Source organism: Brachyhypopomus gauderio, unplaced genomic scaffold, assembly GCF_052324685.1.
Source record: "Brachyhypopomus gauderio isolate BG-103 unplaced genomic scaffold, BGAUD_0.2 sc244, whole genome shotgun sequence".
Taxonomy (NCBI): Eukaryota; Metazoa; Chordata; class Actinopteri; order Gymnotiformes; family Hypopomidae; genus Brachyhypopomus; species Brachyhypopomus gauderio.
In genome coordinates, this window is record NW_027507065.1 from 24576 (window position 1) to 47527 (window position 22952).

At 42.2% G+C, this 22952-nt stretch overlaps 2 long non-coding RNA genes across 7 annotated transcripts; one reads left to right on the plus strand and one right to left on the minus strand.

Moving 5' to 3' along the window:
• The first annotated feature begins 3400 nt into the window (after positions 1-3400).
• Positions 3401-22705, plus strand: LOC143504250 (uncharacterized). Of its 6 annotated transcripts, none has more exons than XR_013127496.1 (9): positions 3401-3579; positions 4011-4102; positions 4503-4686; positions 5256-5407; positions 6971-7082; positions 11526-11720; positions 17601-21031; positions 21130-21240; positions 21314-22705. It is a non-coding gene; the product is annotated as an uncharacterized LOC143504250 (long non-coding RNA). The 6 variants fall into 6 exon arrangements; XR_013127497.1 differs by having other exon boundaries at positions 17601-19086; positions 19207-21240; XR_013127493.1 differs by having other exon boundaries at positions 17601-21240.
• Positions 4949-6977, minus strand: LOC143504251 (uncharacterized). Its single transcript, XR_013127499.1, has 3 exons — positions 6641-6977; positions 6272-6343; positions 4949-5363 (listed from the first exon to the last, which is right to left on the minus strand). It is a non-coding gene; the product is annotated as an uncharacterized LOC143504251 (long non-coding RNA).
• Positions 22706-22952: the final 247 nt, after the last annotated feature.

Genomic DNA, 22952 nt, shown 5'->3' on the forward strand with positions numbered 1-22952 from the left:
CTCATCTTTCTCAGACCATGCCATTCTTCACATCAACTCTGCTCCTGTGTTGCAGCTTCAATCCTCTGGCCCATGCTCAATCACACTTCCAGGGACTTAACATGCACTTCTTCCTCTTCTCACAAAACATACGCACATTCTCATCGTCCCAGCCTATAGTTTTGGATAGCAAGGGGTGCTTGAGTGGGGGCACCTGGGATGTTCACAATTTCTCTCACTGCTGCTGGCTTATGATGGAATGAAACCACACTCCCTGCCTCTACAGGCCCAAAAGCACATTCAACTAATGGGACTGCAGTTCACATGCCCATTGTTGTAACCAGAGGGGCAATTACAGGACTAAAACTTCTTATAGACCTCTGACACTCTTAGCATGGCAACATTGGGCATTTCTCCATCCAAACGCTTTATAATGTGAACTTCTGAAAAATATTAAAAGCAAAAACGTGTATAACCATTAAATCAAATTACTGCCACAATATAATCTAAACTTCATTACACATCACATGGATCAAAGGTAATATTTTTTTATTTTTTTATTTGCCTTTATTTAACCAGGTTAGTCCCTTGAGATACAAGATCCCTTTTACAAGAGAGACCTGGCCAAGAGAGACCGAGCAGCAGCACAAATTACAACATTCAAGATACATTCAAAATCTCACATAAAATTTATTAAAACACGCACACACAGATGATCTGGACCTGACTGATTTTATCAGAGTCTTAAATCTGTTCAAAGAAACAAGGTCCTTGATTTTTATATCAGCCTGTAACCGGTTCCATGTGTATGGAGCAGCAAAACTAAAAGCAGTCTTTCCTAGCTCTGTTCGAGCTCTAGGAACAGCAAGTTGCAAAAACTCACTCGAACGAAGACTGAGCAGACTTTGCCTTCTATTCAGAAGACAACATAAATAATTAGGCAAATTCCCAATTAGTGCTTTGTAAATAAAAACATACCAATGTGCAAAACGTCGTGCCTGCAACAAAGTCCAATTCACTTTTGTGTATAACAAACAATGATGAGTAAGAGGTCGACAGTTTGTTATAAATCGCAAAGCACTATGATACACACTGTCCAGTATGCTCAAACAGTGCACAGGAGCATTCATATACAAAATATCTCCATAATCTAATACAGGCATGAACGTTGCTTCAACTAACTTCTTTTTTACAATAAAAGAAAAACAAGATTTATTTCTATAATAAAAACCTAACAAAAGTCTAAGCTTTTTAATTAGATGTTGAATATAAGGTTTAAAAGATAACTTTATATATATATATATATATATAACCTCACACAGTCAGCAGTTGAATTCCTTGGTTTTCGAACCTCCATTTCTCCAACGGGTCCCGGCTTCACACCCTAAAAGTAGGGACACATTTAGCACTGTTTTAATGGTGGCTACATATGGATGAACATACATGTGACATACAAACTGACATGCTAGGTAACTCGCTGCTCGGTGTCTGTGCAGCTTTGGACTGGGGGTACAGCAGGAATATCTAGCTGAGAATAGTGTGCAGTCTGATAAAGAAGGGCAACCAAATGATTGCACAGGGCACATCCTGCCACACAGGAGCAATGGGTGCTCACCAAAATGACAGGGCTCGAGTGTTTTAACACCATCTAAGGAGAAAAAATATATTAAAATATCTGTTAACATTTTATTGAACAGCAGTAATTGAGCAAAAATAAATAAGTCAGGTAAAGTTTCCCAAATTAGTTGACTGTACACATCCACTTTAATTCACTGAAGGTAGAGAGATAAAATATGTAGGCACATGCAAAAGCTTGGGCACCAAATACCATGTTTTATTGATGCTATAGATTTAGTCAATGTGATTAGTGAAGGGTGTGATTGGAGATGACCACACCTTCAATATTTAATCAGCTTTGCTTATATTATGGCAGTAATCTGATGTAGTGGTTATACACTTCTATACACTTATACATTAAAGGAGTGGTTCCCAAACGTTTTCTGCCGTGCCCCCCATTAATAGATGAGAATAATTTTGCGCCCCCCACTGCGCCCAATATTTTGTTGAGTGAGAACAGGATATTTTGTTTTGCCAGAACAGGAACAACTGTATGTGAAGTCCCTGGAAGTCTTATTCAGCAAAGACCACAGGATTAAGGCTGCTTTTGCTTCTTTAGTTCAGACTGCCATATTTAAATATCTTGCGAAAAAACAGTAATTGTTATGACTGATTAGTGCATGTTTGTACATACATACATACATACATATATACACAAACACTTGTGTGTGTGTGTAACCATTGATCCTACTCTCAAGTCATGTGGCTTTTCACTTTTCCTCATAGACCTATGACAAACTGCCCTCACGCGGACCTCTCCTGTCACCTTGTTTTTCATTGACACTGTGCAGGGGGGAAGATGAATAAAAATAAAAATGTAATGATATGCTACTTACACAGCAGCTTCATAGTTAGCTAGCTAAAACAAACATCTCAATAGTAAGTAATAGCTTCTGGTCTGTCAAGGTAAATTTATTGATACAATCACTAACGTTAACATGGATACAAGGAAGCGTTTGCTAACCATACTTTATTAGATGCAGCACAATATAACTAAAAAAAGATGGCTTAATTGTCAAATTTGATCAAGCCAGTCCAAAGACATTCACAGTTAGCTCGTTAGTTTCCTGTTTACTTCCTAGAAACGTCAGCGGGCGTCATATGCCGACTTGAAGCTGATTGGTTTATGCAAAATAGTAATGCATTGTGGTAGCGAAATCTTATTTTTGCACAGGGAAAAATGGAATAATGTTTGAACAGTTAATGTAAAACTAGAATATATGTAATATAGGACTATTCTGTTTCCTAAAATATATTTAGGTTAATATACTTTTTGGCATACCGTCCTCGAGACATATATGAATTTGCAGCTCTTTATATACTGCACATACCATCTAAACCTGGTTGCCAGATTCGCGGTTTTCACTCCAAATTGGGCTTGTTTGAAACTCCTTCAAAGTTTTTCGTTTTTGGGCTACTTTTGACTTGGCCCACCGCGGGAGTTACAAGTCAACAATAACAATCGATGGCGATATAATACTTAAATAGTCTCAATTTTAACACTCTAACACTTTGGGCTACTTTTGGCTTCTGACGGGCGCATTTTACACTGACTTTGGCCGGGATATTTATGCACGACCTGCCAACCCTGGCCACACTCGCTCGTGTTGACTGCAAGTGCACCAACTTGATCAGTCCACAGAGACAAGCCGGAGCCTTACAAGTGATTGGAAGCTCTTCTAACCAATAGTTTACTTCCTTCTGAAGCTAACCAGCCCTCATTTGCCATGATTGCTCAATTCGCTCTGTGCACGTGACGCTTCCGCATGCGCATATACCGGCAGTATCATTTCCGGTTATCTCGGGCGCGACTGCAGAGACACGTCAACAATGACGTTTTACACGCGCTGTTTGCAGGACCTCCCTCGGGTGACGGTCAACGATGTTCATCGGATCGTCAAGACACACATGCCGCGGCTTCTTCGAGCGAGAAAGAGAAAGATTTAAAGATGTACATATCTAGTTATATTGACAACTACGAAGGTGAGTGTTCCGAGTTAGCGCTAGCACACAGCTAAACGTAAATTAGTTAGCGTTAGCATTGTGCGTGCGCGCGCGCGCGTGTGTGTGTGTGTGTGTGTGTGTGTGTGTGTGTGTGTGTGTGTGTGTGTGTGTGTGTGTGTGTGTGTGTGTGTGTGTGTTAGCTAGCTGGTCGTGTCTGAACACTAAACTTCGTAAGAGCTTAAACTCAAGATCAACACAAACCCGGCGGATCCCTGTGTTTAGCCCGGCCATGACTGGGTTAAACAGTTTGTAAACAAAGCGCAACTCGACGGTGTTCGCCGCCGCGTATTTGTTTACAAACACGGAATCCGCGCCGGAGACTGCTGTTTAACCTGTCTCAGGACTGAGTTATCTCACTTCACTATTAAACACATACTGTGATTAAGTCTGTTCTTTTATTTGCATTTTAGTGTGGAACAAAGATCAGGTGACAGGAGAGATGTGTGTGAGGGCGACCTGTTTTAGGTCGATGAAGAAGTCGGAGAAGCCACACAGCTCGAGTGTAGGGTGACAGTGCTTTAGAAGATAAATGCCATGAATGTTGTTTTTAGATTTATGTTTATGGGGATTAAAACATTTTGATGGTGAAAATGTGTGAGTAATGTTTTGAGTAATGTTACCTGGCAATGTGAGTATGACTTAATGTCAGGAAAAGTGAATGTTAAAGGCAAAACCCCCAGAAACTGTATTTGTTCAGATGTTTCCTGATTTACTTTATTGTAAATACTATTGAAGCTGGTAAATTGTTGATGTCAAATGAGAGCCACATTAGGCAACACTGTAGACTATTAGTGACAGTGTATTCTAATTATATAGCCTTTCCTGGCTGATTTTATTTTGTAAACAGTTTTTTTAATTAAATTGCACTTGATACTGTTTCTCATTGTATTTGCTACATTTAGTATTTTTGCAGATTTCTTTAGATGATTCGAGACCTGCTCATGTGTTGCTGGGACAACTTTGTGCAATCATGTGGTGGCATTGCTTTATCAAACTGCACATTATTCACAACTAAGAGTTCCTGCTGTTCCTCCTGTCCTGAGCTGCACAGAGAGTGAGCAGCAATGGCACAAGCCAAGATCTTTGGTAAGTAATAATATTCTAAACTTTGTACATTTGTGTAAAAATGTAGGGTGCTATGAAAAATGTCAATAAACAGAGAATACAGTCATATACTAATTATTTTTAATTACAAAGACATCATCTCGGATATTAAGACTGCAAAATGTAATTGATTTTAAAAATAAAAAGCACATATACCACTGCACTGCTGACAGTGATCCACCACCCATATAATATCTGCTCAGGGGTGGTCTGGGCCATAAATGAGTTGAGTGAAGACAATCAATCTATGCAGAGAAATGGAATGATCTTTAGTTGTTGAACTACAAAGCTGGCCTGAAAAGAATTGTGCCAACTAAAGTGGCCAATAATTATACCTACTCACCATAACGGAAGTACTGTTTTGCATAAACAAACTTTAGTATGCATCATTACAGTAACATACAAATGAATATAAAATACCACAGTATAGGTTGAGTTATTCAACCATGCACATTAGCAGTATGAGTATAAATAAATAGTGATCTCTGTAGATATATCTCTGATCATTAGGATCCTCTGCTCTGTAAGTTATGTTGACTGCTCTTACCTAGAAGCAAAGCAGGGCACACTGCAGCTGAAGCGTCATCATAACTACTACTGACAGATCCAGGGGCAGATGCTCATCACAGGAATGGACTGGTGTGACTTTGTTGTTTTTGCTGAGGAGGACATGTTGGTGCAGCGCATATTGAAAGATGCACAGGTAATTAACACCATTAAACAAAAGGTGGACCATTTCTTTTTTCACATATACATGCCCAGATGTCTATAAACTCAGTTTGTATGTTTGTATATATTGTTGTATTTGTTTAAAATGTTCTTATAACCCTGATAAGGATCTGTAGAATAGAAAAACATTTGAATGTCATTGGCACAGTTCTGATATTTTAAAAAACAACTCAATAGACAAATCACAAGCACTTTGTTTCAAAATAAAATTATTTTCCTTCACTTTGTCATTGTTTTACATTTCGTCAAGCTTAAGTACAAACAAGTGAAACATTTATATTAAATATTAAACATTAAAAGTGAAGCCCATTAGATGTGAAGTAACTATTTACAAAAAGTAAGTGGTCATAGTTCAAACTGCAGGAAGTGTACATGAAAAGTAAACACATGGATAACATGCATATGCACCCTTAAATATTTATCACAGATTTCCAACATTGGTCCTGGAGTACCATTGCCCTGCTGTTTTTCCTTATTTAGTAAACCTACTTCAAATCATGAAAGTCTTAATTGCAGCAGGGAAACATCAGGGGAAATTCAGTAACATTTCTAAAATAATAACAAAAAGCCCTGTACATGAATGTAAAAAGTATTCTTGGGAAAGAGCAAATGTTATCCATTCTGTACTCATACAGCCCTTTCCACCATCCGAGGCCCATTTCTTGACAAGAGGACCATTCTGGTAGCTGGAGAGAAGACATGCCACAGTAACAATTTGATTGATACTTCCTGTGATGGAGAGTGGTATTACAGTGTCAAATAGTTTGTTTTCTTTAATTCGTCTAATCATCCTCTCCACATGTACCCTTAGACGTGCAATATGCTGGGTCTCTCTCACATCATCTTTCAGCATCTGTGTTCTCTTGTGCAGGAAATCAGGCCTCATCAGCTCATCAATTGGTGTTAGCTTCTGGATTGGGCAAAAACAAAGACAAAAGATTAAAATAATATACACAGTCCGGTCACATTATGAACACCCCTAGTAACCATACTGTGAGCGTGGTACTACGAGTGGGTGAATATGGAGGTGGGTTCACTACAGAGAGTGAGGTGAATACAGACATTGGTGTTCCCAATCCAGGTGTTTTAATTGTGTTTTCCAGCAAAGGAGTAAATCACCAATACTAGTAAACGAAAAGAAAAACTGTATAAAAGGAGAACAAACATATAAAAAGTACTCAAGCCCGCAAAGGCTTATAAGCAGTACCTCCAGTAAGCGCTGGCAATCAGCAGCCAGTCTAGCCCCTAAGTTTCTTGGGCTCAACACAATAACATCCAATATCAAACAACCAACATTAACCAACCAACCTCAACCTCCTTAGCCTCTGAGAGGAAGGCCTCTTATACTAGTAGCCCCTCCCCTTAATTAAGCTGGGACACACCACTACTACTAGCAGGGGTTACCTACAAACACAAACATGACATACATACATTACTGCAGTAACACAATATATACATAACATTTTACATTTAGTGCACTACTATGACAAGAATAATAATTAATATGTCCATTTGTTGCATACAACTCCGTCCTCAGGTATTCCAGGAACTGTAACCCCCCTCCCCTCCTTCAGTAGGCCGAGGGCCCTTCGGCCACTATAAGAGGAGGAGCTGGCTGGGCCGCCAGTCCCCTGAGAATCCCGGAACAGGTAAATACAACATTATAATCAATCACATGTCTTTTAGAGTCTTGGTGATGGGCCAGAGCTGGATGGCTTAATCACCCCTAGCTTTATCATCTTTTATTCTTTATTCTTTATTCTTTGGAATAAAGGCTCACGTATGGGAGCCACTTGTCCCAGTCAGAGCCAGTCTCTGACACAAACTTGCAAAGCATGCACTTCAGGGTCTTATTGAAGCGCTCAACCAAGCCGTCAGTTTTTGGGTGAAAGGGGGTCGTCCTGATGCCTTTTATACCCATTAACGCAAGCATCGTCTTTAAGCTGCTTGGACATAAAGTTTGTTCCCTGATCTGTGAGTATGTCACGTGGTATGCCTACTCTGGATATTAACTGTAGAAGGGCATTAACCAGCTGGCGTGTTTTCACTTTACTTAGTGCAAATGCTGCTGGATAGCGCGTTGCATAGTCAGCAGTTACTAAAATATAGCGTTTGCCGCTCTGACTCTTGGATAGGGGACCTACTACGTCCATGGCGATCCGTGAAAACGGGACGTCAATAACCGGTAAGCTTATCATGGGTACTCTGTCTGTCTGATTTTCTTTTTGGTGCGGTTAGCTGGCACTCTGGACATGCTTTGCAGAATTCTATTATGTCTAACTGCTGACGTGGCCAGTAGAATCGGTTCGCTATTCTGCTCTGAGTTTTAGCGTGTCCGAGGTGACCTGCCCATGGGTCAGAATGCCCTAATTTAAGTACTTCCTGCCTCAAACCTACAGGTACCACAAGTTGTTCTATTTCACCTTTTACTCGGAAAAGAATGTCCCTAATTATTGTGAACTGGATCTCTGTTCCTCTGCCTTTAGGAATAGTGGCTCAAGTGACTTGTCCTGACGTTGTAACTGCGCCACGTTACCAGGCAATGCGTCTACCTCTATATCAGGACCTTCTACTTGTTCCTCTATAGCAGTGCCTCTGATTTTATCTTGCCTTTTTTGTCGTTTGGACTTTTTAAATTTTAGGAGTCTCATTATAGGGTAACTCCCTCAAGAGGGTCTGATTTTCCCCTGCTACACTCTCCTGCTTAGCCTGCAGCCTGGTTACAACCATTACATCAGCTGTTTTCTGCCTATCTGCTAAGAGGTCTATTAAAACGGGTACATCTCTGCCTAAAATCACGGAGTAGGGAGATTGCTGAATTATACCCAGGTTTAACAGATAAGCCTGCCCCTGTACCTCTATGCTTACTTCTGCTGTGGGATATACCTGCTCGTCCCCGTGTATGCACTTTACCCGTAATTTCCCGGTGTGTACTACTTCATTGTTGGGAAAACATTTAGCCGATACCAGCGTCTGACTAGCTCCCGTATCAATGAGCGCTTTGAACTTTCTACTGCCTATTTTTACAGTAATTGTGCTGTCTTTAGTATCATCAACAGTTTTAAAGCTAAACTCTCCTTGGGCTTGTGATAGAAATTCTGAAACCCTTAAATGGTGAGCACAATAAAAGTCAGAAGCAGTTGGGTTAGATAATAAAGTACAATGATTTATTTCAACAAAGCATGGATTAACCCCTGAGATCTCCGTTACAAACACGCCAGGTGTCTGTCACAGAGAGAGCTAATTCCCCATTCCAAACTCTCATCTTTTATACGTTTAATCATCAATACACACGGTGTCCACGAGGTGAACACGAGGTGATCAACCAAATGTGATTGGACAATACATGAAATAATTAACACTGATTTGACAGATGCATATGACGCATGTCCCCTCAGCATCCTCGTGATGTCATGACAGACTGAGTGTCGCCGTAGTCCCTTCCAAGTAGAGATTAGCCGTCTCCAGCGAGGTCAGTTTAGGAACACCAGAGGAACATCAGATTAGGCCTCAGCCGAGGCCAGAGAACACACGCACACACATCTGAGCCCTACTGAAGTCACGAGAATGGCTTCAGTGCCATGATTAACACACGTATATGTAAAAAGATCTAACACCTATATCTAATGTGTTTAATGTATACTAAGAAAGCCTGACATAAATGGAAATCACCAAATTTCCACCACATTTCCGTCCTTTTTGTCCTTTATGGACAAATTACATCGACTACAGACCACTCCAATACAGGCTTTCGATCGTAGTGTCACTTACAGAAAGTACATGGATGGTCAAACAAACTACACCTGATTACAAACAGAATCAACATCAGGTGGTAGATTTGTGGCCTTGACATCCGTCCACATCGTGAGGTCCTCAGGTTTTAGCGCCGTGTCTGCAGCCTGCAAGACACAACTCCTCAGAAGTGACAGCATACAAGGCACACAGAAAACCTTCAACAACAATTGCCATTGTGCTCCATCACCGGATGAGCAAGAGCACAGGGTTCATGGTGGGTGATAGTTGACCATTCTTGACAGCTGTTGTGCTTGGAGTGCGGGTCACGCCCTATCTGCACTTCCACCCACTCAGCTGAGGCGCCTGAACACCCTCCTTTCACTCTACAGAAGCTGGGATGCTTCAGGACTGCTCTTCGTCTGCTCAGGTTCAAGAACCTTCTTGCAATGGCTGGCGTGAATCCATGTTCCAGGTTGTGCTGTGGACCTTAGGTAACGCCTCTTTCACCGCCCTTCGAACTTGTGACAAGAGAGAGGACAGGTTTGCACAATAATTCAACATGGCATCATTGCATCATTACTGTATTTGGCGGCCTGCCAAATAAGATCTCAAACGGACTCGGGCCCGTTCTCTCCCGGAGATCTCAGGGTTAATCCATGCCCCGTTAAAACAAATCACTGCACTCCCTTCTAGGATGTTCACACAGTATCTCACTGACCTCACCGTCAGTACGGCTACTATTACATGCACCCATTTTGCTGCTTCTGCGGAGAGAGACAACTACTCACCCACGCTCTCTCATACCACAAACACTCACACAGAGCGCGACCTTCACTCTCACTGGTTTTATGCAAACTGTGTGCTCGTCAACCCACAGTTGCGTGTGGCCACCTGGTGCTCGACTCCCAGTCGAGGGTGAAACTCCCAATCACTCAGTTACCCTGTCCGGTAACCACCAATGGTGCCACCTGTATAACCCCCCCCCACCCCCGTGGAGTTCGACCGCCAAACCTCTCGACTCTTGTCGAGTTAGATCCCCTGATCCTGACAGTTCCCTATGAACTGCGTCTGGCGTCGCCTGTGTATACACGCACCAGGAGGTCACCAAATTTCCACCACAGGCTGTACGACAAACGACTGGAGCTACTCGATAAATTAGGACAAGCACTAATTTTGTGGCTGGTTTGGTTACAGTTAAAGCACCGTAGTGTTTTATCTGCGGGGCGTCTATCGCTAGCTGCTCTCACATTAATCGCACTCGAGCACCCGTGTGTAGGTGGTCTGCTATATTGTGGCATCGGAATACTACCCCGTCCCCCAGCAAACATACCAAACTCGTTGTGCTGACGCGGTTTGTTGACTTCGTCAAAACGGAAGTTGCCTTCTGTCTGTCTCGCTGCCACGAATGCCTCTGACATCTCTACCGCTTGGAGAGTTGACCCGGGACTACGCTCAATAATCCACCTCCTGAGCTCTGGCTTGACCATGCGCAGGTACTGTTCCAGCATGATCACGTCGCCAATCTCTTCCTTAGTCTTCTCCTGTGGCGTCATCCACTTCTCGTAGAGACCTTTCAGCCTAGTGTAGAGCTCCCGTGGTGTCTCTGCCTCGAGTATGTCGTTCATCCGGAACCTCTGGCGGTAAGTGTCTTTGTTTATTTTGTATTTTCGCAGGATAACGTCTTTTACTTTGTGGTAGTCGCCGATGTCCGTACCATCCATAGCTACGTAAGCCGCCCTGGCTTTTCCTTCCAGGAGCGGGGCCAGATGTAGCGCCCAACTTCCACTTGGCCAGTTTGCCGTTTGCGCTATGCGTTCGAACATTGTGAGGAAGTGTTCGATGTCATCTGACTCTTTTAGCGTTGGCAGTCTTGGTGTTGGCCACACTGTGTGTGATGAAACTTGCGATGTAGACTGCCGTGTTTCACTTTCATTTGCTTGGTCTGCACTCTCTGCTTGAGTGCGTCGTATAATCCGAGAATGAGCGAAGTCCGTTGTTTCTTCACTCTAGTCTTGTTCGCGTCTCCCTGCAGCCCGGTCCTTGTGGACTTCTTCCTGCAGTAAACCGAACTGGTGCTGCATTGAGCACCATCTTTGCTCCTGTTTTGCTACTTCTTTTTGGAAATAGTCGTCCCTTCCTTTTTGCTCTGTCATAAAGCTCTGGAGCATTGCACACAGCTGTTCTACATCTGCGGGTGGGTCGCCAGACGCAGCTTCGGTGCTAGAGATTAGAAGCGGGTCGTCTTCTTTTTGCTGTGGTTGACTCGTTGCTGGTGGAACTCTTTTTGGCGGCATTCTCCCAGTCTTGTAGCTTGCCTTGCTTTTAGAAGAGTCTGCTAACCTGTTTCTCTTCCGCAGGTGACCCTGCGTGACCCCGCTTTCCGGGGTCTCCCTCTCCCGCCTGCGGGGGCGGGCATGCGAGGGTCACTGGGATGTGCGGCCCTGGGACTCCACAGCTCCTGGGGGGGCCGTGGGTGGGTGGGATTCCCGGGTCTTTCTCTGCCTGCCTCTGGCCTCTGGGGGAATGTTGTCGCGGCTTTCTTACCCTTGCTGGTAAGTACATTCTGTACATTTATCCTATGTTGCACTTTTAGGTTGCACATAAACACACACTCACACATACACATGCATCACAGTCATGTGTGCTATATGTCTTGGGTACACTTTCTGCTCTTCTTTGCAGTGGTCATTTGAGCTGGTTGTTTTTCCTCCTGCCCTTCTGTCTTTTCCCTTTTTATTCTTTCTCTCCCCCTCTTTTCTTGGTCCACCTAACCCCAATAATTATCACTTTGCATATTGTTATCACTATATTATACAGAATTGTTATAATTGTCATTTGAACTGTACATAAGAACAAAGTTGTCCTCCAAAGATTGGGGGGTGGAGGTGGGCCATTAACAAAAAAAAAGACTGTAATCTGTCTCTTTCTCTGTATACTTTATTAACCAGATTTTGTCCTGTTCTACGGTAAATAGCAGCTATTGTTTGGGTGAGCATTGCCAGCACTGTCGTGACCAGAGGTGGGCAGTAACGAAGTACATTTACTTAAGTACTGTACTTAAGTACAGTTCTTGAGTATTTGTACTTTACTTAAGTTGATTTTTTTAAAAATACTTATGACTTTCACTTCACTACAGTTGAATAACAAATACAGTACTTATCACTCCACTACATTTCTGTCCAGCTCTCGTTACTCGTTACTTCCACACACAACTCTCCTCCCCTCCCCCGATAGTATTTTCACAGGTGACAGCCTATCAGCAATCAAGGATGTGTCTGTGAGGTGTAAAATCAAGTTCGGTGTCGCTAGTCGTTCTTTTCCTAAATAACAGCAACATGAGCGGAGACGGCGGTGATGGAGCATGCCAGGGTTGCCAACTTTTCAAGATCGCTTGGAGGGAGATTTGAACCTGGACTTGGTGGCGAGTGTAAATTGTTGATCGGGGGGTGGCGAACGTTACCGGGGCGGTGAAAAATGGACACAAATTAAGTATTATATCGCGATCGCCGGTGGTTGATAGATATAGATCAGAGGTAAATAAACTAGATTTTTTTATCGGCGTGAGATATCGGAACTGTGGCGTGAGAGCGTGTGAAAACGGTCAAATGCGTGTGTCTCACGCTCAATGCGTGAGAGCTGGCAACCCTGGCATGCTCTTTTGCACCCATGGCCGTATCTCGACAAAATGTTCCAGTTTTCTGAACGGATGAATCATTCCTATCGTTTTAAATGCATGCTTTGTTTGCCAAAAACAAACTATATCACTGCATACCAAAATTCACCGTCCCACCTGAGGAAGTATATTACGGTATGCAGCCTAAATGTTTTGTTAAGTGACTATGTAGTCAGAGGAGCTTTGCAGTAAGGCTAGTGAAATGACTTTGCCTGCTCACTCCACTGCTAGGTCTGCTAGGATCACTATAAATGTTAACATTATATTGGCAAGTAATTCAAACTACGGAAACATCAATAAGGGAAACTGTGTGGGTTAATCGAATCTTGTCAAATAATGTTTCCATTCTAATGTCAGTGTAGAATTAATGTCAATAATTCTAATGTGGCTGTGATTTCTAGTTTGAAAAGAGTTTGTTAGCATGTTGGGTGGCATGGAGTTGGTGGGCTTTAGCCATACTGCAAAAGGTTGTAGCAAGGTTAGACTACCAAGATGCCACACTGCTAATTTTACTTTGTCTTTGTTTATATTGACTGTAGCATAATGTTGTATTGGATGACTGAATACCTAACTAGCAAAGAGAGAAAACCGTCATTTTATTATTAACTTTTAATATGGTAACATAATTTGCTTAAACAGGTTAGGCTAGGCTAATCAGTGAATTGTGGTTTTAGAAAATGTTTTTGTTCCTTAAACTAAAGTGTAGGTTAAACTTTTCTGCTACCACTACCTGAATGATGTACATCATTGGAATATGCCTTATTGATTATTATCAAAGACTGTATGAATATTATGCCCAAAGAGGATTTGGTAGGATGTATAATACTTTTAAACTATAAAGTATTTTATACAAATGTGACGGAAGGTGTACTTCTGTCACATTGTTTAATGTGATTTAATACGTATTTTTAAAAGCAAGTACTTCAGTACTTTCACTTAAGTAAGATTTTGAACATGCAACTTTCACTTGTATCGGAGTAGCATTTGACCAGTGGTATCTGTACTTTGACTCAAGTAATGAAATTAAGTACTTCGTCCGCCTCTGGTCGTGACCCTGATGTGGTAGTGGTGTGGTAATGTGGCTTTGTCCACATACTTTCCACTTTACTAGGCATACCTACCATGTGGGTCCACCTTGTAGGTGTAAAGTCAGAGACAATAACTGATCTGTCTGTTCACAGTTTCTAAGTCATCTAGATATTCATCAGTGTTCACAGAGCACTGCACACATTATACCTTTGGCTGTAAATTATTGGTAATTGCAATCCTGGTCCTGTAGACGCCCTGTCCTTTATATTTTAGTGTCTTTGCTGCTCCCAGCACACTTCAAGTTGCAAGGGGTGTTAAAGCAGTGAAAGCACTCAAATGTTCAGGGCATGCACAGGACCAGGTTTGGAGAAACACTGGGTTAGTGGACTTTTTTTTAGCAAGCAGTAAATCTGAGTGTTTAAAAATGTACATTGGATCAAGCTTTATCTGATCCAATCCTGAATAATAGCTGCTCTGTAGTGTTTAAATAGGGTCAATAAAGTATACAAAAAGGTACTGACTACAGTCTGATACTGAAGAACAGGGGTGCTGGATCCTGGTCCTGGAGATCTATCACCCTAAAGTTCACCCATATGATCAGTGCAACTGAGAACATCCACAAAGACTTGATTTACAAGGAGGTGGTCATAATAATCTGACTGGCATGTATAGATTACACATTAAATATGAGAAAGAAAAATAAAAACAGCTGTACTTACAGTGGGTCTTGACAACGCTTCCTCAAGGGCACTCAAGTGGGAGCCTCCACTGGCCTGACCAACACGAAGCATTTTGGATGTTGATGGCTCAATAAGACTCCAGAAGGCCATTAGATGCTCATATGTGGCAAACCTAGTGTGTGGCAAAAATATATATATAACCAACACCGATTCCTAAGTTGATCCTTGCACTCCTCCAGACATGTGTATGTGTTTCCCTACTCCAGTTCTCAACACACCTCTACCATATTGTTCTTACTGATAAACATTGTAAGCGTGTGTTAAGAGCTGGGTGAGGGAGAAAAAACATGCACTTTCAACATGGATAGCAAGGGTGAAATACCTGATTTAAGAAAATGCAAGTATTTGTTAGTACCAAAATAACGACATGAACTGAATTTCAGCCAGTCTTTTCAACATCCAAATAGTGCATTGAATACACCAGGGATATATTTTAGGATTCAAGCAACTGCTGCACGTTCGCCTGCTAAACTTAAAGTACATTAAATGCCTGTAAATAAAACGTATTTTGTATTCTATTTAGTGCACTACACAATGAGTGGGGAGCTATTTGGGTCATGATCTAATCAAACACAGCTACACGGTTACGCGGTTACGTCTTGTGATTATCCGTCTCACCTGTGGCTCGTCTCGTCATCACTTGGGGTTTATGGGGTCTGTCTATTTAATGTACGTTCGCGCAGTGTCCTGTGCTCGTCGTTGTCTGAGTCATACGTTTTCTGTGAGTAGCTGTGTGTTTTACGTGCGCCATCTGCGCAATATATGTACTCATATTAAAGTGACTCTGAGTGCACGGACAGCGAGCTATGTACGGAGGACGAGGGTAGTTCGCCACAGCGTTCTGCCGGGACCGTCAAGGGGAGTAACAGCCCGGGGGTGAGCGCTCCCCCTTACCGCGCCGAGGGGAGCGCGATGGACAGCTCCCGGGGTGGGAGCCCAGCCGCGCCCATGAGCTGGAGCCTGGGCAGTGAGGAGGAAGAGGAGATAGAGGTTACAGACAGCGCTCCCACTGCCAGGTTAGGAAGGCTCACACCCGGTGGAGGGTTCGCGCTGCACCCGGTGGAGGGTTTGCGGCGAGGGCAGGAGGAGGACCGCCCACTGCAGCGCCTGCAGCTCCCGCTCCCAACGTAAAACACACAGCTACTCACAGAAAACGTATGACTCAGACAACGACGAGCACAGGACACTGCGCGAACGTACATTAAATAGACAGACCCCATAAACCCCAAGTGATGACGAGACGAGCCACAGGTGAGTAGGATAATCACAAGACGTAACCGCGTAACCGTGTAGCTGTGTTTGATTAGATCATGACCCAAATAGCTCCCCACTCATTGTGTAGTGCACTAAATAGAATACAAAATACGTTTTATTTACAGGCAGTAAATTTAAAGTATTTAATGTACTTTAAGTTTAGCAGGCGAACGTGCAGCAGTTGCTTGAATCCTAAAATATATCCCTGGTGTATTCAATGCACTATTTGGATGTTGAAAAGACTGGCTAAAATTCAGTTCATGTCGTTATTTTGGTAGTAACAAATATTTGCATTTTCTTAAATCAGGTATTTCACCCTTGCTATCCATGTTGACAGTGCATGTTTTTTCTCCCTCACCCAGCTCTTAACACACGCTTACAATGTTTATCAGTAAGAACAATATGGTAGAGGTGTGTTGAGAACTGGAGTAGGGAAACACATGCACATGTTCCCGCTCCCGATGTGGGTTCGGGGCACTGGGTCCTGTTGGCACCCCGGGACGGGTAGTGCCCTTGGTGGGGGAGTCTGTCACATTGAGTTCCCCGGCCCCTCCCTTTGGGCGTGTGTTTACGTCGTCTGCGTCTGTGTATCTCCGTGGGTGCGGTTACGTCGTGTGATTATCCGTCTCACCTGTGGCTCGTCTCATCATCACGTGGGGTTTATGGGGTCTGTATTTAATGTGCGTTCGCAGTGTCCTGTGCTCGTCGTTGTCTGAGTCTATGTGTGTGAACACGTTGTTTACGTTCTACGTGCGCTGTCTGCACTATATGTGTAATAATAAATACGTGACGTGTGGAAGAAAAGCAAGGACTCCTGTCTCGTCTGGCGCCTCGCCCCACGGTCACAGTCATGTCAATTTATCTAATTATGTATTTGTGGAAAACTGAATTGTGTAAGCTCTTTTCTGCTACTTCAAGGTAAAAAAAAATCTGACAAATTTTGTCATAAATTTCAGATTCAAACTCATTATTTTCTCTATCATAATTTCATAATTAATTTCACCCACATTTAGCCATGTAGTGCTCAAAGATGCTCCTCCACACTAATGCCATCTCATATTATACTTGAACATATATAAGAGGTATTGCACTTAAAGAATTTATGAAAACTACAGCTGTAACGGGGAGAGTTGACAAATAAAGAGATAAACTCATAAATTTGACTTCCAATATCAGAATTGTGACTGTTATCGTAACTAAAACATCAAAGTTATTTATTTAAAACTTTTTACCATAATTATGATTGAATATCAAAAACATGACATGCATGTGTTATTTAGTTTAGTTGAAAATTTTCCAGACTGCTTATAAATGTATCTCTTGGGAGAATAGTTTTACATAATAGATAAGTAATATAGATCAATGGGCTGACCTGGATGCCCCCCCCCACCACCATGGGTCGGTAGCAAAGCCCCAGCGCCATGCACCCCGGAAACCACCCACCACCCGGCAGGGCCCCCCTCCCGCCGAGGAGCCCCGAGCCGCTCCGGACCACAACCGCCCAGGGGAGCGGGCCAACCACCCCCACGCCGGAGCACCAAGACAGATTACAGTCTGATTATTGTATAACTACAAAGTGCTATATGATCTGATCCTATATAACCTAATTAACTGAAAACATCCACAAAGAGTACGGTTACAAGGGCTGTTTATAATGTGACCGGACTGTGTATATTATTTTAATCTTTTAAAAATATAATTTGTGTATGTTTTCTCTTTGTTTTTGCCCAATCCAGAAGCTAACACCAATTGAAGAGCTGTTCCTCTTTCTGATGTACTTGTCGGTTGGCCTAAAACAGAGGGATCTTGGGCACAGATTTTTTATTCACCGCACCACTGTGAGCCGGATCATCATTACGTGGGCCAACTTCTTTACACCCTTTACAGGCCTTTACACCCTGCTGGGATCCATGTGAATCTGGATGCCACCCGAAGTCATAAAGGCTCACCTGCCCAAGGAGTTCTCAAGGTACACAGACACACAGGTAGTGATTGACTGCACAGAGCTTCGCTGCCAGACTCCATCATCTTTACTGCTGCAAAGTGAAGTATTTTCAACATACAAGTCCCACTGCACTTTCAAAGGTATGTTGGGGATGGCACCACATGGAGCTGTGACATTTGTATCAGCACTTTACCAGGGGTCTATCAGTGACAAGGAAATCTTCAGGCAGTCAGGCATCACATCTCTACTGACACCTGACATGGCCATTATGGTAGACAAGGGATTCCTTGTTGATGACCTGGTTCCTTGTAAAGTAGCGGCGTCCTTCATAGGAAAGACAAAAGCCCTGATTACTGGAGAAACCGCCCAAAATGCTCCCACTGGTCAGTGGCCGTGCTCAGTGTGCAATACTGGTGTTGGCAGCAACTCGATTCTATGCCATCATTGTAAAAAATGGTGTCATAAAAAGTGCTCGAAGATAACTGGTGCATTGTCTTCAATAGCCGCAGCAAACTTTGTTTGCCCAACTTGTCAGAATCCTAACCAGCCTGTAAAGCAAACACAACTATTGGACAAGCTAGGGATTGAACATGTAACGACATTTCAATACCTGGGGGACATGATTAATACTGCCGGAACTGCTGATGCGGCAGTTCGTACTCGCATTCGAGCCGCTTGGAGCAAATGGAGACCCCTTGCTTCTATATTCACTCGACGCGATATTCCTTTACAGCTGCGAACAAAACTGTACAGCTCAGTGATGAGGCCTGTATTGCTGTATGATGCAGAAACATGGCCCATGACCAAAAGACTTGAACAGCAACTACACAGAACTGACATGAAAATGCTGCGATGGTTACAACGTGTAAACCTTGCTGATCACATTGAGTCCACTGAGATACTACATCGTAGTGAGCTAGGTGGAATAAGTGAAGCACTGCAAAAGCATCGGTTGCGCTGGTTTGGTCATGTAAAACCCAGTGAAAATACTGCAATAAAAACCATTATGAACCTAGAAGTTGACGGGAAACGACCAAAAGGACGCCCAAGGACAACATGGTTGACAACTATTCGAGGAGACCTGAAAACTACTGGGCTAAAGGAAGCTGATGCTTTGGATAGAGTGAGCTGGCGACATAAACTACGCGTCCAACCTTCGCTAGGGGACAACGGACGTTAAAACGACGATGAAAGTACACAGGCCTGCTTTCCTGCACAAGAGAACACAGATGCTGGAAGATGATGTGAGAGAGACCCAGCATATTGCATGTCTAAGGGTACATGTGGAGAGGATGATTAGACAAATGAAAGAAAACAAACTATTTGACACTGTAATACCACTCTCCATCACAGGAAGTATCAATCAAATTGTTTACTGTGGCATGTCTTCTCTCCAGCTACCAGAATGGTCCTCTTGTCAAGAAATGGGCCTCGGATGGTGGAAAGGGCTGTATGAGTACAGAATATATAACATTTGCTCTTTCCCAAGAATACTTTTTACATTCATGTACAGGGCTTTTTGTTATTATTTTAGAAATGTTACAGAATTTCCCCTGATGTTTCCCTGCTGCAATTAAGGCTTTCATGATTTGAGGTAGGTTTACTAAATAAGGAAAAACAGCAGGGCAATGGTACTCCAGGGGGGTATTCCACGAAGCGAGCTAACTCAGAAAGCCGGGCTTTTAAAGACAAGCCTGGCTCATTTTGCTCAAATTCGGTTCCACAAAAGAGGCTAGACTTGAGCCTCGCTCAGTTACTACAGCAACATATACGTTTGAACTAACCTGCTCCGTACCAGGCTAGAGTTGAGGCTTAGCTTAGCCGGACCGCTTCTATTGGCTGAGCAGCGTGATGTCAGTCTCGCCATCCGGGAAACTGAATTGAGGAACAAGGTTCCGCTGCAGTTCTATCCATTAAATGGCTGTGGATGTAGCATATATTATAACATCTTTATACATTTAATTGAGTACTGTAATTATTAGTTTGGAATGATTGCAGGTTATTATTATCAAATTTTAATAATTATATTTCAAAATGCAATTTATATTTCGATCTTAAGAGTACATATTCAATGTTATTCAGTGAGGTTTCTGCACATTTTAATGTATTGGTTTAATCTTCACAAATTCAGGTCAGTATAAAATGGAATACAGTGTCTAATCGCAGTTATGGTGCAGAAACATACATTAGCATAAACTCTATATCACAAAAAATACAATTCTTTGTACCTGAGTATTAATAATTATTAATACTGAGTAATTTAGGTGAAGATACTTTTAGGTATATATTTATCCCCATACTTCCTCTTTTGTGTTCAAATTACAAGCAAATCATATCACTTTGCAATTTACATATGTTCAGTATAAATAATGTAAATGTGTGGTTAACTTAATGGTGCAAAAAGGAAATGGATACAGACAACTACCTTACCAAGATTTTCATACAGGTGATACAAATAATCCAAAATGTAAGCTATAAAAAGAGCAGCTAACAGTGAAGGCTGAAGGCTGATTGACCACGGCATGCCCATTTGTAGAGAATCCAGTAGATGAGGGAGCGTGTGTAGTGCACAGAGCATTCATGCTACCAGCTCCAAGGTCATTCCAGGACAGGACAGATCCACTGGGCTTTCCGGATGACTACTTATTTGAGCACTACAGGTCAGGGGCGCAGATGGCACTGGGGACGGGGGGGGACATGTCCCCTCCAGATTTATATTGACCCCATCCGAAATCTAGCATCTACAAGCATAAACGTATATATTGTACAGCTTGGTCCCCCTCACTTCAGAATTTCCATCTGCGCCGATGCTACAGGTTCAGAAGACACAGTATTATATATCTTTGTAAATTACCGGGGCCATATATTGAGAAGACCACTAGACGTAGTAAAGCTCTTACCAAACCCCAAACAGTCTGTATCGCTTTGTGCTTCTTTGCCAGTCGTGCATTTCTGTACAGCTTTGGGGATGAGTAACTTGGAGTTAAATTTATATGACTTTAACAGACGCTCTTATCCAGAGCACTTACCAAAGTGCTTTGTATTCATCTTAATCAACTATTTCATGCTAAATTCCTTCAATTCAAAATGCATTGAATTGTCTAGGATTTCCAAATGTCATTGGTGCTATAGACTGTACTCACATCTGGATAAAGGCTCCATCTGTACCCATGGAGGCAGACTATGTGAACCAAAAAATTATTTCACAGCATCAATGTACAGGTACATGCAAGTTTTGCCTACCCAACAGAAAATGTAAAGCATGTCAGTTCATGGGTTTGAATAACTTTCACCCTTTGTCACTTTTGCCATTGTTCTAGATGGTTTGCACCAGCCAATTTCTATTCTCCAACATTGAGGTAAAATGGCCCGGCTCGGTGCACGATTCCAGGATATTTTGTGCCTCCTCACTGGCACAGAGGTTTGCTAAGGTAAGAATACTCCAACCACACAAAATAGTGCAGATTTGGCCTCAGTGTTTAACTCTACTCCTTATAATCGTAGGTGCTTTTCCTGGCTTACTGCTTGGGGATAGGGGTTACCCCTGCCAACCTTTTCTTCTTACCCCATATGCAGACCCTACAACAGATGCAGAGAGGAGGTTCAATCATGCACATTCAAAGACAAGGGCATGCAGTGAGATGGCATTTGGACAGTTAAAGAGCAGATTTAACTGCTTGCGCCATCTCAGAGTGACTCCTGAGAGAGCCTGTGATATTAAAGCAGCCTGTGCAGTTTTGCACAATGTGGCAATACTGCAAAAAGAAGTAATGCCAAGAGTGCAGTTGGAGCAATGGGAAGACGACATTTTAATTGCAGACCACATGGATGGTAGAGCTGTGAGGGACATGTATGCAAACACTTACTTTAGTTAAGGGAATATTTTGTTTGCATTTGTTCATTAACACTATTAACATAAAACAAGAGGCGTTTTTTTTGGAAAGAGAAATGTATTAATTGTCTTGCTGAGCCTGTGGACAGAAGAAACAAAGAACAAAAATGTAAAATCTGAGAAACAACTGAACCTACCTTTAACATAAGGCTGTGTATCATGAAGACAGACAAGATCAGATGATGTTCCTCCTTCGATTCCCACAATGATGGGGCGTCCGCTGTTTTGCTCTAAAGCAAGGTCTTCTGCAGGAGTGAGGGCTGCTACAGGAGGCCCACCACCAGCAGCAGCAGTAGCAGTTTTCTTTCTGGTTGCTAAAATATTTTATACAGTTGCCACGTTCTCCTAACCCCGCTCATGTTACTTCTACATCAGGAAATTATTAACATTATTAATTTACTATAACACTTTTAAAATGCCAATGAATGGATTAAATTATATGCTCACGCATTTAATCTGTCTGCAATATTGTGCCAGGCAGCTTCTCTGGCTTTATTAATACAGGACGTGTTGCCTTTCTTCATAATAACGTCTTTATATTCCTCATAAAGACGTATGAGTAGCTCCTGTTCAGCAGAAGAAAAAAAAGCTGCTCGTTCTTTCAGCTCTTTCGACATTTTCTTGCCTTTTCGAATATCGATTAGTGAGGCTGTGTAAATACTGTGTGCACGCGCATGATCGCAGATTACAAAAGCCGGGCTTGAATTAGCGGGAACAGGTTGAGTCTGGATTTCGTTAGTGGAACGGAACTAGACGGAAGTGAACTGTTTGGCTAACTCAAGCGAGGCTCACTCTAATAAGCGCCGCTTTCATAAGCTCGCTTTGTGGAATAGCCCCCAGGACCAATGTTGCAAATCTGTGGTAAATATTTAAGGGTGCATATGCATGTTATCCATGTGTTTACTTTTCATGTACACATCTAATGGGCTTCACTTTTAATGTTTAATATTTAATATAAATGTTTCACTTGTTTGTACTTAAGCTTGACGAAATGTAAAACAATGACAAAGTGAAGGAAAATAAATAATTTTATTTTGAAACAAAGTGCTTGTGATTTGTCTATTGAGTTGTTTTTTTTTTTAATATCAGAACTGTGCCAATGACATTCAAATGTTTTTCTATTCTACAGATCCTTATCAGGGTTATAAGAACATTTTAAACAAATACAACAATATATACAAACATACAAACTGAGTTTATAGATATCTGGGCATGTATATGTGAAAAAAGAAATGGTCCACCTTTTGTTTA